Source organism: Oryctolagus cuniculus, chromosome 2 (assembly GCF_964237555.1).
Source record: "Oryctolagus cuniculus chromosome 2, mOryCun1.1, whole genome shotgun sequence".
In the NCBI taxonomy this organism is placed as follows: Eukaryota; Metazoa; Chordata; class Mammalia; order Lagomorpha; family Leporidae; genus Oryctolagus; species Oryctolagus cuniculus.
The window spans coordinates 130215418-130230846 of NC_091433.1; the positions used below are offsets into that span (position 1 = coordinate 130215418).

The 15429-nt window shown below is 36.0% G+C and overlaps 1 protein-coding gene and 1 pseudogene across 5 annotated transcripts in view; one reads left to right on the forward strand and one right to left on the reverse strand.

Annotated features, from left to right (window-relative positions):
* EXOC6B (exocyst complex component 6B) overlaps positions 1 to 15429 on the forward strand; it is a 738880-nt gene that overhangs the window by 231871 nt on the left and 491580 nt on the right. The gene's annotated exons all lie outside the window — the stretch shown is intronic.
* LOC138848682 (nucleolar complex protein 3 homolog pseudogene) overlaps positions 5145 to 15429 on the reverse strand; it is a 77852-nt pseudogene continuing 67567 nt past the window's right edge.

Here is a 15429-nt window from a genome sequence, read left to right on the forward strand (position 1 = left end):
AGCTTTGCAAGAAAAAATTGAAAGTGTGAACAGCTGTTGGTGCATTGCATTTGCATTTCTGAAGTTTCAAGTGAAGATAAAACATTAGCAGCTGTGATAGATTGATTCCTCCATTTGACCTAGTGCCTCAGGGTGTGCAATACATTGATGTAGTCAGGCTGTCAGGGTGCTGGTGAGAACTGTGGGGAGATGGAGAATCTAAGAGATGAAAACAAGTTTGTTACTTTTTTAAGTTTGCTTTTCTTCTTCTTCTTTTTTTTTAATCTAGATAGTCCTATTGGTATCTAGCAATCTGCATAATAACTAAAAGAGCCTTTGATTTAGGAATTCCAATGGTTGATTATCCTTAGACCTCATATACCTAAGAATATTAGAGTAGTTAACTCTCATGTGGATTGTGTATCTTTATTTTTTTATGTTTTTATGTGTTTTTGATATGTGTATCTTGAAGAGACTTTAATTCTACCTCTGAATGTGTTTGGGTTTCCTCCTCTGGCTTCACTTAAGACACTGTTAGTGTTCTCTTATGAGATCCAAATGCTTAAGGGCAGAATAACTTTATTGATGAGATTATTTAAGCCCACCTCTGATAATATTTATTAAGAAAGTACAATTTTTAAAAATCTCGAGGGGCAATGAAGTAAACTATCACAGAATATAGAATTGTTTCACTTTCAGGCTCACAGAAGCTCGAGACTTTTGAAGAGAGTCCAGATGGAAGTATTAGAGTCCAGAACAGAAGGTGTTGAGTGTCTGAAGCTCTAGAGGGAGAAGCTGGGGAAGGTAGGGAGGTATTTGAGTCTCTCTTTCTTAAAAGGTTGGTGGTACTTACTCTTTACAGCCCTGCACTCATGTCTAACTACAGAAAGGAAGGTCTAGGGCTTATGTTATGATAACCATGAAGCAAATGTTAGGGCAGTGAAGATTCTGACACATTGAGCTAAGAGTTAGCAGATTTTTGGTTCACTAATGTTAATGAGAAAGGAAAGTTAATTTTTTGACTGAAATAGTCTTATTTAAGAAGACCCTTGAAAACCATTGAATCAAATACTCTATGGTTTTGACATTCCAGCACTACAATTTTAGTTGTATATGTAATAAAAATGATAGTCATTTGAATTTCTCTTATTTCTGGTTCATTTGGGTCCATAGCATCACTGTGGTATGTCATAGGGTGGATTGACTTAAAACTTTTTTATTCTTGGAATTTTTTCCTTATTTGCGAACTAAAATAGTTATGTAATCAGTGATGGTATCTTCTGCAGTTACCTAGGAAGCAGGAAGATCTTGTGATATGAATCACTTCACAAGAATACAATTGACATCTGATTAGATAGGGTCGATTTTTCTTGCCTTCTTTAGTTAGGGTTATTGCCTCTGTATAAGAAATGGTATTTGGTCATTCCCTCTCCACTTCCAACCACTAGACCCGTTAATCTTATTGAAGACTTCAGATTTTATATGCAGTCTGTGCAGGTAGCCAGATGCCATATGCTGTTAATTTCTTATTCCATGAAGGCCAGATCATACAGCTGGAAATGATTGAAAAGAAAAGCATGTTCTTTTGTTTAACAAGACAAAGCCTATTGTGTACTCTGCTTCTGATGCTTAAAAGATGTATTTTTTTTTCTTGTGACTGCATAGTATGTAGGGCTAAAAGTTTTGAACTCTTCACTTCAGAAATTACTTTTCCAGACAAAAGAGCAAAACAATGTTTGTTTAAATTGTTCTCTGGAACATGACTGATAGTGTTTACAACATTTCTATGACATTTTGATCCAGTAGGGAGTACTTGGAGAGGTATTTAAAGTGCTTTTCACTAAGTCAGATGCTTTGTAGTGTTTGAACCTTTTTAAAAAATCATTTGAAAGGTTGAAGTTCTGAGTTGAGAGACAGAAAATGGCCAGGGCTTTCTCTAAAGAGTAAAAATGACTTATCATAAGCAAACCCGATTTTTTTTCCTTCAAAAATTGAAAGCCTGCTTCTTGTTTAACTAGAATAAGACACATACCCGTTGGTTCAGGGCTTTGTCTCTCATGCCATGTCTCTTCATAAGCGTTATTTTCCAGATCTACATTCTATTCAATGGCAGCTTCTTTGGAAAAAGCCATTGAGGGCCATGTGTGTATTATTTATGTGTGTTCTGTTTTTTGTTTTTGTTTTTTATTTTTGTAAAAATAAATTCTACAGAGGAAGCTATAACTTGATTCAGGTGCCAAAGATATGTTTATAGAACATAGAGGAAAGCACTAGGTAGGTATATTGAACCAACAATAGAGTATACTTAGAAAAATTTGTACTTCATACATTATTTTTTCTAATCTTGATGTGACATACCAGTGCAAGGCATTTGACTGATTGAAACTGCCTCAGGAAATTCTATGTGCCATAAAGAATCCATGAGTAAAGTACCAAATTAAATAATTGACCCATTTTACAAAAAGTCTTATAGAAAGCCCAAGCTTTTTATGGTAGATTTTCTGGAGAATTCTGTTGAATGACATCCGACTATAAGAATGTTTAAATTTTGTCTTTAAACTGGGGGCAATCTTGTTCAGCTTTTTCTATTTTAAAATTTATTTATTTAATTTATTTGAGAGAGAGACAGACAGACAAATAGACAGAGCAGGTAAATGCCCATCTGCTGATTCATTACTCAGATGCCAGAGAGTTGGGAACTTAGTTCAGGTCTCCCATGTGGACTGCAGGGAACCAACTATTTTGAGTTATCATCTGCTGCTTCCCAGGGTACACATTATGTGCGTTTGTGTGTATATATTTAAATTTTTGATTAATGTGTAATAGTTGTACATTTTTATGGGCCACAGTACAATATCCCAGCAAATATACAGCAACATAAACTAATCAAACCAGCTAGTTAAACTTTCTACTTCCTTATCTTTTCTATATTTTAGAGCCTACCATTGCCTCTCTTCCCTTTATGTAACATATAATACATTATAATACATTATTATGAATTATAGTCTACCCTGTGTGCCATTCATTTTCCAACCTCTGTCACCCTTTACCCTCACCCTTCTCCTAGGTCCTAGTAGTCACTATTTAAAGTTGAGATTGAATTAATATGTTTATATATACACAAACTGGCACATGTGAGAGAGAATGATAGTTGTCTTTCTGTGTCTTTTTTCAGTTAATATAGTGAGCTCTAGCTCAATCCATTTTGCTACAGTGTCAGGATTTTGTTCTTTTTATGGCTGAATAATAGTCCATGTGTCGGTATACCACATTTTATTTATCCATTCATTCATCAATGGGCATTTAAGTTGATTCCATATCTTGGCTATTGTGAATAGTGTTACACTGAATCTGAGGGTGTAGGTATTACTTTTATGTGCTGGTTTCATTTCCTTTGGTTATATACCCTAAGGTGGCATAAATGAGTCATATTTTTAGTTTTCTGAGGAACCCACATACTTTTCTCCCTAATGACTATATTAATTTGTATCTCCACAAACACAATATAATGGTTCTCTTTTCTCCACATTCTTGCCAGTAGTTGTTATTTTTTGTTTTTATTAATAATTGCCATGCTAACTGGAGTGAGAGGATACCTCCTTCATTGGAGTCTTATCTGTCCTTCCTTCCTTCCTTCTTTATAGGAGAGAGGGCACATGAGAGAGTACTTTTCCTGGTCCACTGGCGTGCTCTCCAAATACCCACAATGCTGGGACTGAGTCTGGGAGCTAATAATGTAATCTAGGTCTCCCTTGTGGGTAGTGAAAACCCAGTTAGTTGAACCATCACCTCTCCCTCCCAGGTTTTGCATTGGCAAGAAGGTAGATTCAGGACCTAGAGCCAGGAATTGAACACAGGTACTCTAATATGGAATGCAGGTGTCTTAACTGCTAGTCTAAACACCTTCTCTCTCATTGTGGTTTTGATCTGTATTTTCTTGTTAGCTAGTGATGTTAAACATTTTTTCATTTGTTTGTTGGACATTATATTTCTTCTTCTGAGAACTGTCCAGTTTCCTTTCCTATTTATTAACCAGATTGTTCATTTTTTGTTGTTGGATTTTTGAGTTCCTTATTCTGAATATTAATCCTTTGTCAGATGAATAGTTTGCTGGTATTTTCTCCCATTCTGTTGATTGTAGAGAAAGAGAGGTCTTCCATCTGCGGGTTCACTCCCCAAATGGCCACAACAGCCAGAGCTGAGCCTATCTGAAGCCAGGAGCCAGGAGCTTCTTCTGGGTCTCCCATGTGGGTACAGGGGACCCAAGGACATGGGCCATCCTCCACTGTTTTCCCAGGCCCATTAGCAGGGAGCTGGATTGGAAGTGGAACAGCTAGGAGTTGAACTGGCGCCCATGTGGGATACTGGCACTGCAGGCCAAGGCTTTGACCTGCTGCGCCATAGCACTGGCACCTGATTGTTTATTTACTCTGTCCATTGCTTCCTTTGCTGCACAGGAGCTTAATTTGATAAGGTCCCATTTGTCTGATTTTGTTTTTGCTGCCTGTGATTTTGAGGTCTTATCCAAAATGTTGTTGCCTGTGCCAGTGTCTTGAAGTGTTTCCTCTGTTTTCTTTTAGTAGTTCCATGGTTTTGGGTCTTACATTCACTTCTTTTATCTATTTTGAGTTGATTTTTGTACAAGGTCAGAGGCAGGAGCAGAAGTTAAGGTCCTGTCTTATGCATATGAATATCATTTCCCCAGCCCCTTTATTGAAGAGATTGTGTTTGCTCCAGTGCATTACCTTCTTGCTTAAATTTATCCCAAGGTATTTTTTTGGTAATTGTTATGAATGGAACTGCTTTTATACTTTCTCAGTGAATTCATTATTGGTATATATTATTGCTTTTGATTTTTTGTGTGTTGATTTTGTATCCTCCAACTTTACTGAATTTGTTTGTTAGTTCTAATAGTCTGTTGGTGGATTCTTTAGGATTTTCTGTGTGAGTAATCATGTCATCTGCAAAGAGGAAAACATGTCATCTTCCTCCTTTTCTATTTCTATGCCTTTTGTTTCTGAAGGAAATATATTTAGAAAGTATCTAAGTGTCATTAGTCCATTCATTTTTTGTTGTGCTTTGGGCAACTTAGTTAAACTAATGCTTGCTTCTTTATAGAAGTTTCTAAGTTAAAACATTTTAAGATATACATTATCTGTCTAATATTATTTTCCAGTCAATTGCATATATATGCATATATTGTGTATATAATCATCAAAAAACTCGACATAAGGTGGCAAACTTGGCAAGACCTTCTAGAACCACTGGCAGAAGAGGTGACCTCTGTGCCTTCTTCAATATTCTGAAGTAGCTCAGAAACACAGCATTCAGAGTTTCTGTGTACAGTTTACGTTTCTTTCCAGTACTTTGCAGAAGCTCCTGCTCTAGTTTCTCTTCTGCTTTCTTCCACTCTCTCTGCATTTGTGATAGAGTTTTCTCTTTTCCTTGAGAGTTATGAACTTCTTAGGTTTATTAGTATCCTCAGCATCTTTCTCCACTTCTACTTCCTTGATTCTTAGGCACAACAATATTTTTAACATCTCTGGCCTGACTTCATAATTACTTCATAATTCATTTTTGTTACACCTAGAGAAGTTTGGCCTAATTTATCATTTAATGAGTTCCTTTACTACTTCACAACACATTTCAGATACCAATTTTGACACATCATTCAAGAGATGGACAATCAATACGATGATGTGAGAATTACAATGATGTAGTGCCACCAACAGCTCACACAAGCTGTTCGCAGCCACCTCTGCTAGTCATCTGTATGCCGTTAAGGACATTGCATTACTTTTCTTCAGCTTACTTTGCGTCCAATCTTTAATCACTTGCTTCAGATTTTCCAAATAAAATTTGTACTGGCTAACCAGGCCTTCTTCAGATTCTCTTATCATTTGGATTTCTTTGCAGAGCTTGGAAGATTTTTCTGCTTCTATTAGGGGTAGGATTTTATATGAAGGAGTAGTCTTTAAATAACTCCATCAGAGAACTGTCACCAGCTTTCAACCAGTAACAGCCACATCAGGATCCTGTTCCATCAGCATGGAATATAATTCTTAAAATTTCTTTATGCTGCTTTCTGCATCTGACACAATGGCAGAGGCCAAGCCTGCAATGTGATTTTTCTTCTGTAGTTTCTTCTTTCTTTCAACCAAACACTCTTCTATGGTCAGCTCTCTTGAATAGGATGTTCATTGACCTCTTCCTCAAGTTCCATCTCTTTTTGATCCTGTTCATCTTTGTTCTTGTAAATAATTGGCTTTTCCCTGGTCTGTACAATTTAGACCACTTTTATCTTTGATAGGAAGCAAATGAATCAGTTCCTTCTCTGGTGCAGTTTGCAGAGTTCTTGATATTTTTTCATATTTATCTTTAATGCATTCATGCTTTCATTTCTTGGTAGTAATGGGCTCACTAGATGAAATGATGGTTCCATCAGGTTGTATCACTTAGGGACATGGATTTATTAGTAGCTCTTCATACTCTCATTGAGTTTGGAGACCTAACCTATCAAGAAAGTCTTCACTGTGTCCAGACTGTTTTTCATATTCTTTCTGGGCATGGTGATGTTCTGAATATTCATCCAATGAAATTCTGTACACATCTCTCTGAAACACTGTTTAAGCTACATGCAGGTGCTACCAATGAGGGGTAGAGATTGTTCTCCAGTGCCTTGATGTCATGCTTACCAAGTGCAGAAAGCAAGTTTCTCAACAATGAGCCCTGGCCTTCATCAAGAGCCTTTGTACCCTTGCTCTTCATGTTTTTCCAAATTTAAACATTAACATTTTAGCATCTACCAGAATGCTAATGCAGACTTCCCCAAAAACGGATCTGTTGCTTGACAGTGAATCTCAGGGAAGTGGAATTTTCCTCCCTGAGCTGGATGAACCTGAGTACTGTCATACTCAAAACACTGCTCTCTGGGAATTGCATGCACTGTGGAGATATTGGCATCCCATAGTGCAGAGATTCGCTGCACACCTGATTGCCGGAGCACCTGCTGGAGGCTCTGAAATACTCAGGCTGAGCTGTGCCAAAGATCTGCTGCTGAACTTTTTGAGACCTACAGCCTGGCAGCAATGACATTCACTCCTCCTGTTGAATCTTCACAGTCCAAAAAGGAGAATAAAATTGTACAAGGGCATTCACTTTCTAAATAAAGATTTAAATCAACTAGTCTAAAGACATTGCAATGAAGTTACTACTCAGTCATCCCTGGGTTTTACCAAATATTTGAAAACATCATTATGACAGTAGACAGAATGAAGAATTGGTAGACTTTGTTGTATATTTGCATGCAGATACACATAAAGATATGTTGTCTACCTAGGACCTTTGATTTTTATACAAGAAAGACTTCCTAAGAAAGATTAGGAAGAAGACAGATTACCTTTTATGTGGCACATGCCTGGACTTCTGTTCTGTAAATGTCATTTCATTAAGAGAATTAAAAGCCCCTGATAGTATTTGGAAATTTCTTTCTTTGTGATGCTGCTTTAAAAAAAAAAACTTACTGTACATATTAAATGATAGTTTTTTTTAATAAAAACTTTGGTTTGAATCTTCCTGGAATCAGTTGATATATAGAGCAGAAAAATCAAGACCATGAGAATTTTTTAACCATTTAAGCTACTCTTTATATCCACTCTTTTTTTTTTTTTCTTTCAAGAGGCAGAGTTAGACAGACAGAGAGAAAGAGAGAAAGGTCTTCCTTTTTTTTAGTTGGTTCACCCCCAAAATGGCTGCTAAGGCCAGCGCACTGTGCCGATCTGAAGGTAGGAGCCAGGTACTTCCTCCTGGTCTCCCATGTGGGTGCAGGGCTCAAGGACTTGGGCCATCCTCCACTGCCTTCCTGGGCCACAGTAGAGAACTGGCCTGGAAGAGGAGCAGCGGGGACAGAATCCGGTGCCCTGACTGGGACTAGAACCCGGGGTGCTGGCGCCGCAGGCGGAGGATTAGCCAAGTGAGCAGCTGCGCCGGCCTATATCTACTCTTTAAGACTAAATAAATATTATTTAAAAACTAAATAATTATTATTTAGAATGAGTAACATTCTAAATTTGAGTGAAAATATATTTGTGAAGATTTTTGAGAAAAATAGGTTGAAATTGAAAAAAAAAGCATAATCATATGCCGTCATGTTTTAACATCTTATGAAATGATATTTTTGGTGTTTCTTTAATTGTATTGATGTATGTTTTTTTAAAAATATTTATTTATTTATTTGAAAGTCAGTTACAGAGAGAGAAGGATAGGTAGAGAGAGAGTGAGAGAGATGTTCTATCCTCTGGTTCACTCCCCAGTTGGCTGCAATGGCCAGAGCTGTGCCGATCTGAAGCCAGGAACCAGGGACCAGGGACCAGGAGCCAGGAGCTTCCTTTGGGTCTCCCACATGGGTGCAGGGGCCCAAGGACATGGGCCATCTTCCACTGGTTTCCCGGGCCATAGCAGAGAGGCTGGATTGGAAGTGGAGCAGCTGAGACTCAAACCGACTCTCATAAGGGATGCCAGCACTGCAGGTGGCGGCTTTACCTGCTACGCCACAGTGCTGGGCCCTTGATATATGTTAAAATAGTCTGTGATCCCAGTGATAATGACACTTATTTTAGTGTTACTTCTTAATTTTTTTTGACTCTGAATTTTATAAAAACAAAGATGAGAATGGTTCCACCTTCCCTCTTCTTTGTAAATCAGAATAATTTCTTTGAGTTTGTTTCTCCTTCCTATCTTTTAAAATTGTATTAGGTGAATGGGTTTATTAGTTTAGATTTCTGTGACTAGTTATATTTGGGGTAAGGGAAGCTTAGTGGTGAACCCCCTACTTGTAAGATTTTCTTAGCCACTTTTAATGAGAACTAACCAGTGTTCCAGGATTTATAACTATTTTTCTATATTAGAGGAATGAGTAGCTTTAAAAAAATAACAAACTTTATTTTCAAGAATAGTTTAGGTTTACAGAGAAGTTGAATTGAATATATACAATCCCACAAATTGCTCGCCTTCATTCTCAGGCAGAGTTTCCTCTTGTTATGATCTTACATTAGTGTGAGCACCCCCTCTCCTTTTTACAATTAATAAGTCATTATTGATGACTTTATTTATGACATTATTATAACAAAAGCTCATAGTTTACATTAGTACTTACTATTGATGTTGTGTATTCTATGGATTTTAACAAATATAGTATGTATCTACCAGTACAGTATTGTACAGAATAGGTTTACCACCATGAAAATCCTGTGTATTCCCACCTCCTTATCCTTCCACCTTCCTCCCTTAATCCTTGGAATAACTAATCTGTTTACTGTTCTTCATAGTTTTGCCTTTTCCCAAATAGCATGCAATGGCGATCAACAACTGTAAATTTCCCCATAGACTCAGCTTATGCTGCATCTCACAGATTTTCTTGTTATATTTTCATTTAGTTTGAACTAGTTTTTAATTTCTTTTGAGACTGCCTCTTTGACCCATATGTTATTTTGAAGTGTGTTTTCAGTCTCCAAGTATTTTGGAGTTTGCCAGCTATCTTTCTGTTATTGACTTCCAAAGTCCTGTGTGTGTATGTGTGTGTGTGTATGCTCATATCCTTTTCCATCCCTAACCTCTGATAACCTCTGATCTCTTCTCCATGCTTTAAAGCATATAGTTTTGTCTCCTTAAGGACGTCAAATAATTGATATCACACAGATGTATACTTTAGAGATCTTTCATTCAGCATGCCTTTGATATTCTTCCAACTTATTGTGTGGATCAATAGTACACTGCTTTTTATTTTTGAGTCTTATTCCATTGTATGGATGTGCCCCAAGTTGTTTATATCAATCAGCTGTTGAGGGAAATTTGGATTGTTTTCAATTAATAGAGGTGATGTAAATAATTACATACATATTTGCATGAAGATATCTGGGGTAAATACCGTGGAATGGGATTTCTCAGTCAGAGGGTAGATATGTTTCACTTTGTAAGAAATGATGAAACTGTTATCCAGAATGACTGTGTCCTTTTTCATTCCCACAGCCCTTTTTCAAACTTTAAAAAGTAACCTTGTATGTTATTGTGGTTTTAATTTTCATCTCCATAATGGCTAATGATCTTGAGCAACTTTTCATGTGTTTATTTTCCATCCTGTGTTCTCTTTGGTGAAGTATCTGTTCAAATATTTTGCCCATTTTTAAATTGAGCTTTTCTCTTCTTTTGAACCTTTGGGTTTGTTTATATATTCTGGATGCAAATCCTTTATTAGATGCATGATTTGCAGCTATTTTCACTCGTCTATACCCAGTTTTTTATTTTTTTATGTTGTCTTTTGTAGAGCAAAAGGTTTTAGTATGAAAGTGAATCATCATTTTGGTGCCATGCCTCAGGACTCTGCTTTATACTTGGTCATGAAAACTTTCTTCTAAATATTTTATAGACGAATATTTCATGATCTACTTTCAGTTAATTATTGTAACAGTTTATAAAAGTTCTGAGATTTAGTTTAATGTGTCTTCTTTCCCTTCGTCCTTATCCTCTTCCCATTTAATGAAAAAGGACTATCCTTTCTCCATTGATTTATTTTTGCACTTTTTATAAAAAAAAAGAAGGCCATACTTGTGTGAGTCTGTTTCTTGAATATCATTTTTATTCCACTGATGTCCATTACTGGTGTCTGTCCCTTTGCTTGTCTTGATTATTGTAGCTTTAAAAGTAGGTCTTGGCCGGCACCGCGGCTCAATAGGCTAATCCTCTACCTAGCGGCGCCGGCACACCGGGTTCCGGTCTGGGCACCGGATTCTTTCCCAGTTGCCCCTCTTCCAGGCCAGCTCTTTGCTGTGGCCCAGGAAGGCAGTGGAGGATGGCCCAAGTCCTTGGGCCCTGCACCCCATGGGAGACCAGGAGAAGCACCTGGCTTCTGCCTTCAGATCAGCGCGGTACGCTGGCCGCAGCGCGCCAGCCATGGCAGCCATTGGAGGGTGAACCAACGGCAAAGGAAGACCTTTCTCTCTGTCTGTCTCTCTCACTATCCACTCTGCCTGTCAAAAAAATAAAAAAAAAATTAAAAAAATTGGATAGTGTACATTTTTTAATAATAAAATAAATAATTGTGTGTTGTAATTCTTTTCATTGTTCTTTTTCATAGTTGTTTTTAATAAATTCCTTCAGTTTTCCACATAAAGTTTAGAATCAGGTAGATTATATCTTTAAAAAGTAATACTAGATTTTTAAATGCAATGACATTGAATCTACAGCTCAATTTGGGCAGACATAAGTCCCTCAATTTACCTAGGTCTCTTTGGATTTCTTTCATTAGTATTTTATGTATGTTTTATATAGATTCATAACAATTTTATATATATAAATTCTGTGTATGTTTTGCTACATTTATACCAATTATTTAACATTTCCTTCTACCTGTTGTAAATAGTATTAAAAGCTTTTGGTTTCAAATTATTCATGGCCAGTTTATAGAGATATGACTTTATGTGTTGACTATATTGTGTAAGCTTGCTGAACTCATTTATTTGTTATTTGTTGTAGTTTTTTTTTTTTTTTTTTTTTTTTTTTTTTTTTTTTTTTGCTATGTGGAGAATCATACCATCTGTGAATAGGGACAAATTAATTTTTTCTTTTATTCTGTAGGTTTTTAATCTTTCTTTTATTTATCTTTCTTATTTTTATTCATCTTTCTTGTCTTATTGCATTGGCTAGGTATTTTTCAGTTCTCTTGGGCTCTTATCTTTTATTCTTTTATGGGCTTTTGTTACTCTGTTTTGGTATGGATTTTCCCAATTATCCTCTTTTCTCTGGGTAAGCCCAGGAAGGACAGAGTGAAAGAATAAAGAACTGAGGTTTCGTCTCACCCTCATAGAACCAGAGGTACATTGGATGTGGAGGTTTCCCTCCCCTAGGATTTTAGCTCTCTTAGTGGCCAGTGCCAGTACTGCTTGGAGGTTGCTACGGGCTGTTGTGAGATGGAGAAAAGTAAGAGAAAAATGCTGGCAAATTTCCATACTTTCTCTCTCTGAGCATTGGTGCCCTCTTTCCTACTCCATGAGGAATGAATAGAAGGCTGATCCCCCAGCTTTGTTACCTAGCAACAGCATTAAATTCAGGCTGAGTGATACCACAAGGGGAGAAAAAAAGATGAATTTATTGCCAGGTTTTTTGGTACTTCAAATTCTAGTCTTTTCCCCCAGTCTGCCTGTTACTATTTACTTCTTTGGATACCTTAAGAGCTACTGTATGCCTTCTCCTGAAATATTATAACTTTGCCAGGGGACAGAAGTTTGAGTATGCTTATTACTTCATTTTACCTGAAATTGGACTAAATGAAATTTTACTGGGATTGAACTAAAGCACCCTCCTTTGTGTGCAGACTGAGTAATCACAGAATGAATGAACTTATGATGTTGTCAAGATTTTAATTGAAAGCATTCTATGATTGGGCAGTTATAGGCCAGTGCATTGGTGGAGATAAAGTTTTTGTTCTGAGACACTGAATCAGGATAGCGTTTGTACTCTGCTCTTCAGTGGAATTCTAAGGATGGCATACATTATTATTCATCTTAGAAAAAAACTATATTTCTTAGAAAAAACTATATTTCTGTACTGTTTTTATTAAATAAATTGAAAAAGACTAATATTTGTAAGACTGAGAAAAGAGGATACTTTTTAGATACTAGTCTACACATGTCACTGAAAGTCAATCAAATAAATGCCATAGTATTTATTGTTCACTATACTTAAGAGAATTATTTATTCCAGGCTTTATTTCATTCATCATTTTGATCAGGTTAATTATGGTTTTTTGAGAGTTAGGGTGGTACTACCTAACTGTAGACTGAATTTTAATAGCCAATCCTTTACTTTACTCTAAAATAGAAGTTTGAATATGAGAGAGAGGAACGCACTAGTAAGAGTCTTTCAGACTGGTTTATGCTGTGAGTCCTTATTTTGGGTTTTGTCCAGACCCATCTACATGGGATAGACCTTCTGCTGTTTTCAGATTGCCTGACCTTTTGGTAAGCTAAAGCTTTTAAGAGTTTAACATTACAAATACCTCAGGTTCATTGGCATATGCAGAACAAATGTGAATCAAACACAAAAATAATTCTTTCAAGAATTGTATTTATTGATGTGGTAGTGAAATACTACACTGTTTACAATAGAGAGCTAAGTGGGGTTTTGAGTATGCTGAGAAGTTGACAGCTTGTGGGTCCTGAACAGAATTCTGTCTTTTGTAGGGTAAAAGAAGAAAAGATGTGTTCTTGAAATGATTATTTATAAATTATTTGAAATCTTGTTCCGCTTCCAGCTCAGGAGCCACTTGCCAGCACTGTGGTCACTGCAATAGTGAAATTTTGGAAGCAAAAAAAACCTCCATAAAACTTCATAGAATTCTGTTTGCATTTGAATATTAAGATAAAGAATACTTTTGTAGGATTGGGGGGAAACATAACGTAGCTGTGAACACAGTTTTCCAACTTCCTTATGACAAAATAATTAGAAATTGAAATAAAATTATAGGAATTCAGTATAAAGTTAAATGTGGATAGGTAGCAAAATTTTGCTTGTTGCACAGTAGGAGAGAGATTATAATCACTTGATTTAATGAAAGAGATCATGCGGAGAGAGATTTGCTTCATATATGCCTTCATCTTTTTTTTTGTCTGAGAGTGTAATATCACATTTTAAGTTGTTTTTTGGAACTTTGGCTTTAGTTAAAAGACTATTGTTTTTATGTTGAGTACATTCTATTTTATTAATTATAGGAGTCTGCCTTCTTCAAAAAATAATTTGAGGAACTTTCTGGGAAAAAAATAGACCTACAAATATTAGGATTAGAGAAACAGTAATATAATAAAAATAATGGTGTATTGGAGATTAAAGGGAAGAGGAAATACAGACCAGAAACTGACAGTAAAATAGCGCATTGTATAGGAAATAGAGACTGTATTTACTTCAGTACTGTAGTGTTAGGATGATGATGGCGGAAGAATTGGAGGATGGGAAAAGGCACTTGGAAGGAGGAAACATTGAACTGGAACTGAGTCTTTCTTCTTCCTTGGATCCATTATAATATTTGAAAAACAAGAGAGCTCAGTTGTAAAATTAACAACAATTGCAAATTATTTTAACAAAGAGAAGCGTTTGGTGCATTTACCATGAAGAAATTACTTTTTAGTCCTTCTAGGTTATTAACTTTTATTGTTTTTACATTATTGATTTTGTACTTACATTAAAATTAGTTTTTGGAGCTGGAGTTGTGGCACAGTTGGGTTAAGCCATTGTTTGGGGTTTGAGTCCCGAATATTCCACACTTGTGGTCCAGCTCCCTGCTAATGGGACTAGGAAGGCAACAGAAGAAAGGCCAAGTACTTAGGCCCTTCCCACTTATGTGGGAGACCAAGATGGAGTTCTAGGCTGCTGGCTTCAACATGGCCCAGATCTGGCTTTTGGGGTCCATGTAGGAAGTGAGCTGGTGGGTGGGAGATCTCTCTATCTCTCCCCCATCTCTGTCACTCTGCTTTTCAACTAACTAACTAAATATTTTTAAATGAAAATTCATTTGCTTTTACTGTGATATATATTTATCTCTGATTTCTTTTGTAACCTGCTCCTCCTCTCTACTCCAGTTAATTCAGAATAGATTGATCCTTTAAAGGTCAAGCACATGTCTTTATTAGTTCTTTGATATGTTTTTCTGTTATCATCAGTGTAATTCTATGGGGAAATTTACAGCCATAGAACCTGACTGTATGTTGATCTGTTTCTTGGACTTTATTTATTTTTAAATTTTTTAAACTTAAATTTTTTAAGTTAATATAAAGATTACAGATTTCATGTATTTCATAGATAAAATTCTAAGAAGGTAACCATACTTGCCACCCTTCTTCCCTTCCTCAAAGCATACTCTTTCTTTCATTTCTTTTTTTTTCCTTCGATTTTTGCAATGAAATGTGTATTTTTTGTATTTCATGTATACAGTTTTAAGGTCATAATGATACTTCCCACCATACCTTCTCTCTCTTTCTCTCTCTCTCATTCTCCCTCTTCCTTCTTTTCTTACTTTTCTTTTAATTTTTATAATGATTTACTTTGAATTTTCTTTATAATTACAAGCCTAACCCTCTACCAAATAAAGAATTCAACAAATAGTAGGTAGAAAAATCACTGTTCCTCAAGAGTATGGACAAGAGCTATAACCAATAATCAAACTCAAAATACTAATTTTACTCATATGCTTTTTTGATATTCTATATATTAATTACTACAAATCACGAAAACATATGATATTTATCTTTTTGGGATTGGCTTATTTCTTTAAGTATAATGGTCTCCAGTTTATTTTACATCATATATTGCTTTATTTTAATTTGTGAGTAATACTTGCTTAAAGTATAGTACATTGAAAATAAACAGAAAAATTTTGTATAATTAATACTTTGAGGTGACCAC